At 57.1% G+C, this 5234-nt stretch overlaps 1 pseudogene; it reads left to right on the top strand.

Annotated features, from left to right (window-relative positions):
- Positions 1–335: 335 nt before the first annotated feature.
- LOC125511440 (subtilisin-like protease 4 pseudogene) lies at positions 336–3177 on the top strand (annotated as a pseudogene).
- Positions 3178–5234: the final 2057 nt, after the last annotated feature.

Here is a 5234-nt window from a genome sequence, read left to right on the forward strand (position 1 = left end):
GGCTCGTGGGCTCAGCGGCTCTTTTATTACTGTTTCGAGTTGGATTTACCGTGCCTAGCGCATGGCGCCTACGGCAGCAGGAGTAAATAAACACCATGAATGCATCCGTCGGGCGCACGTCAGTCGGTTCCGTAGCGTGCGCCAAGTCTGGGCACCAAAGTTACTCCTCCTGCGCTCCGGTGCCTTAACTACCGCAGTTGCGTCAAGTGTCGCCCCAGGCAGGCTCCATCGTCAGACACGCAAAATGAATGAACCCCGCGCGTGGCCAAACAAAAACCCATGACCTCACCGCCGGCCCAAGCAAACTCTCGTACACCGCCGGAGCGTCCGCGCGGGCGGCGTGACGCCAGTGAAGCCCGGCCGCGGGGATTCAAAATCAGCGGCGGCGCAAATTCAAAATCAGGCCGAGCCTCCCTCCGACTGTGCCCTCCAGCTCACCGCCAGCGCCCGTCCGTCCGATGCCGCCCATCACTGACGCACGGCCCACACCCACTGCCAAGTGCCGCGCCTACATAAACCCCGGCAGCCCCCCCCGCTCTCGCCACGACACGGCCACGCCCACTCCACTTCACTCTCCATCCCCCAGCTGCCGCCCACCCAAATCAAAATCACCTCCACCTCCGACGGTACCTCGGCACGCCGTCCGTCCGGCTCCCTCGCGTGCGTGCCATGAGGAGCCTCGTGGCCGTGCCCGTCCTCCTCCTCCTGGCGCAGCTGCTCGGCGCGTGCCACGGGCAGGAGCAGCGGAAGAACTACGTGGTGCATCTCGAGCCCAGGGACGACGAGGGGAGCGCCGCTCTCCCGGTCGAGGACTGGCACCGTTCCTTCCTGCCGGAGGCCGCGCCCAGCTCTGCCGGCGACGGCGGGGCGGACGCCGGGCCCAGGATCATCTACTCCTACAGCCACGTGCTCACCGGGTTCGCCGCGCGGCTCAGCGACGCCGAGGCCGAGGCGCTGCGGGGCCGGGCGGGCTGCATCAGGCTCTACCCCGAGGTGTTCCTCCCGCTGGCCACCACCCACTCGCCGGGGTTTCTCGGCCTGCAGACCGGCAAGGACGGCTTCTGGAGCCGCTCTGGGTTTGGCCGCGGCGTGGTGATTGGGCTCGTCGACACCGGCATCCTGCCCAGTCACCCGTCCTTTGGGGACGCCGGGATGCCGCCGCCGCCCAAGAAGTGGAAGGGCGCGTGCGAGTTCAAGGCCATTGCCGGCGCGGGGGGTTGCAACAACAAGGTCATCGGCGCGCGCGCGTTCGGCAGCGCCGCCGTCAACGACACGGCCCCGCCCGTCGACGACGCCGGCCACGGCACCCACACGGCCAGCACAGCCGCGGGAAATTTCGTGGAGAACGCCGATGTCCGTGGCAATGCGCACGGCACGGCGTCCGGCATGGCGCCGCACGCGCACCTGGCCATTTACAAGGTGTGCTCGCGCAGCCGCTGCTCCATCATGGACGTCATCGCCGGGCTTGACGCCGCCGTCAAGGATGGGGTGGACGTGATCTCCATGTCCATCGACGTCTCCGACGGCGCGCAGTTCAACTACGACCTCGTCGCCGTCGCCACGTACAAGGCCATTGAGCGTGGCATCTTCGTCAGCGCCGCCGCCGGCAATGCCGGGCCGGCCGCCGGGAGCGTCTCCAACTGCGCGCCCTGGATGCTCACTGTCGCGGCCGGCACCACGGATCGGGCGATACGCACCACGGTGAAGCTCGGCAACGGCCAGGAGTTCGACGGCGAGTCCCTGTTCCAGCCCCATAACAACTCCGCCGGGCGCCCGCTCCCGCTCGTGTTCCCCGGCGCCAGCGGCGACCCGGACGCCCGCGGCTGCAGCTCCCTCCCCGACTCGGTGAGCGGCAAGGTGGTGCTCTGCGAGAGCCGGGGCTTCAAGGAGCACGTCGAGCAGGGGCAGACCGTGAAGGCGTACAGCGGCGCCGGCATGATCCTCATGAACAAGCCGGAGGAGGGGTATACCACCTTCGCCAACGCGCACGTGCTGCCGGCGTCGCACGTCAGCAACGCCGCCGGCTCGAAGATCACCGCCTACTTCAAGTCGACGCCCAGCCCCACGGCGAGCATCACGTTCAAGGGGACGGTGCTGGGCATCTCCCCTGCCCCGACGGTGGCCTTCTTCTCCTCCCGCGGGCCGAGCAAGGCCAGCCCCGGCATCCTGAAGCCGGACATCAGCGGGCCGGGGATGAACATCCTCGCCGCGTGGGCGCCGAGCGAGATGCATCCGGAGTTCATCGACGACGTGAGCCTGGCCTTTTTCATGGAGTCCGGCACGTCCATGTCCACCCCGCACCTGAGCGGCATCGCCGCCGTCATCAAGAGCCTGCACCCGAGCTGGTCCCCGGCGGCCATCAAGTCGGCGCTCATGACGTCCTCGGACCCCGCGGACCACGCCGGCGTGCCGGTGAAGGACGAGCAGTACCGCCGGGCGAGCTTCTTCACCATGGGCGCCGGGTACGTGAACCCGTCGCGCGCCGTGGACCCGGGCCTGGTCTACGACCTCTCGCCCAACGACTACATCCCGTACCTGTGCGGGCTGGGCTACGGCGACGACGGCGTGAAGGAGATCGTGCACCGCCGCGTGGACTGCGCCAAGCTGAAGCCCATCACGGAGGCGGAGCTCAACTACCCGTCGCTGGTGGTGAAGCTGCTGTCGCAGCCGATCACCGTCCGCCGCACCGTGAAGAACGTGGGCAAGGCCGGCTCGGTGTACACGGCCGTGGTGGACATGCCCAAGGAGGTGTCGGTCACGGTGCGCCCGCCGATGCTGCGCTTCTCCAAGGTGAACGAGAGGCAGAGCTTCACGGTGACGGTGCGGTGGGCCGGGAAGCAGCCGGCCGTCGCCGGCGCCGAGGGGAACCTCAAGTGGGTCTCCCCGGAGCACGTGGTGCGGAGCCCCATCGTGGTGCCGCCGGCCAAGGTGGTCGCGTAGGCGTTGGGTCGGTAGGGAGGGGTTCGGCTCTCGGCGTTGCTCGTAGGCGTGCGTGACAGAGGGTAAGAGCATTGCGTTGTATAGGGTGGCGCGGTCGATTAATTAGGCGCGTGCGTACTTCGTCGAGCGCCGCCGCCATTGCGACGGCGCAGCAAGCTCGGCTGCGACGTTTGCCATGGCGGTGGGTGTATAGTGCAAATAATGGAATTTATTATTAACCCGTGAAATGTAGCAATATCTGATGACTGTTCCATTGCACACTGGCAAGAGATCTATCGATCGAAAGCAGAGCATTTCAATTCTCTCTTCAGAACGGAAAAACAGAGCGTTTCTCTTCTTCAGACAAAAACAGAGCATACTCTGGTTGGTCCATGGGACCAGTGGCATCATCTGACTGTTCCATTGCACTTGCACATTGGCAGGAGATTGGTCGAAGCAGCACATCTCATTTCTTTCTTCAGATCTCTCTCTATATTCTTTTTCAGGAATGAACAGACAGAATGAAAGACATCTTGGACAGATCTTCGCACTTTACATTCTCGTGCTTCTTACCCTTGGGTTGTTATTGGAGATTCCAACAAAATTTTGTACCCTCATGAAAAGGATGGAGGTAACCCAAGACCAAATGCAATGATGCAAGAGTTTCGGAATTGTTTGGGAGAATGTGGTTTACAAGATTTGGGAAATATTGGCGACTGCTTCACATGGAGGATAGGGGAGGTTAGGGAAGGACTTGATAGGGTTGTATGTAATGTGGAATGGTCAAATAAATTCCCAAAAGCGGCCATTATCAATGAGGAACATGTGCATTCAGATCACCGTCCCTTAATCCTTGACACAGAATATTTTGATGAGAATATTTTTAATTGCGCAAAAGGCCGTGTGAAGCAATTTGAGGCTAGATGGCTCAAAGAAGAGACTGTTGAAGAAATTATACACACAACATGGGAAAATGCTAAATTACCGGGTGTTGGCCCGTCTCTCGCTGCTCGTACACGGGCGGTGCAGGCTAACCTACACACTTGGGACCGAGAGATTCTAAAAGGATCAAAGCAAAGAATTAATAAAATAAAAAACGAGTTGGAGAAATTGAGGCGGGACCTATGAATGTGGAGTCTCACTATTGCCAAAAGGAAGTTCTAGCCCTGATTGAGCATTTGTTAGATCAAGAGGAGATTTTTTTTGGTTACAAAGAGAAAGAGCTAACATTTATGCATGTGGATCATAATGTATTTTCTTTTTCATAATGCCGCAACGGCGAGAAAGAAAAATAATAACATGAAAAAGCTTCTTGATGACACTGGTGTTTGGCGGCAAGGAACGGAGTTAAAGGACCATATCAAGGGCTATTTCTCAAACCTTTTTACCTCTGAAATGGGGCAACCGAATATGGAAGTTTTATCTCTTGTTATGAGAAGAGTGCCAGATGAGATGAATAATGCCCTCCTTGCGCCCTATACGACTAATGACGTTCGTAGAGCTCCTTTTGATATTGGAGATTTAAAAGCCCCAGGCCCTGACGGTCCCCATGCTATTTTTTCTAAAAGATTTTGGCCTATGCTTGAGGATGATCTTGTTCAAGAAGTTTTGCAAGCGGTGAATACTTGTACTATTCCTGATGGATGGAATGATATTGCGACAGCGATGATCCCAAAGGTCAATTCACCAAAAAAAAACCCAATTCAGACCAATTAGCCTTTGTAATATTGTGTACAAGATTATATCAAAAATGGTGGCCGCTCGTTTGAAGGTGTTTCTCCTAGAAATTATCAGCCCGGCTCAGAGTGCTTTTGTGTCTGGAAGATTAATTTCTGATAATATAGTGGCCTATGAATGTTTTCACAAAATATAAAATAGGAGGGAAGGAAAGGAAGGATTGTGTGCTATCAAACTTGACATGCACAAAGCGTATGACCAGGTTGAGTGGGTTTTTCTGAAGGAGATTATGTTGAAATTGGGCTTTCAAGAGAGTTGGGTCAATTTTATTATACAATGTGTTTCCACTGTAGAATATCGGGTTAGGTTCAATACGAAAGAATCTGCAAGCTTTCAGCCCTCCAGAGGATTACGACAAGGAGACCCGTTATCTCCTTATTTATTGTTGTTATGTACTGAGGGCCTGACCGCTCTGTTGTCACATGCAGAGGAGACTAGGAAAATTGAAGGTGTGAAGGTATGTAGGGAGGATCCATTTATTACGAATCTTATATTTGCGGATGACTCATTGATCCTGATGAAAGCTAACATACACAATGCTGAGGCTTTGAAAGCCATTCTGGATTCGTATTATACCG

The sequence above is a fragment of the Triticum urartu genome, chromosome 5A (assembly GCF_056163025.1).
Source record: "Triticum urartu cultivar PI428250 chromosome 5A, HENAU_Tu73, whole genome shotgun sequence".
Lineage (NCBI taxonomy): Eukaryota > Viridiplantae > Streptophyta > Magnoliopsida > Poales > Poaceae > Triticum > Triticum urartu.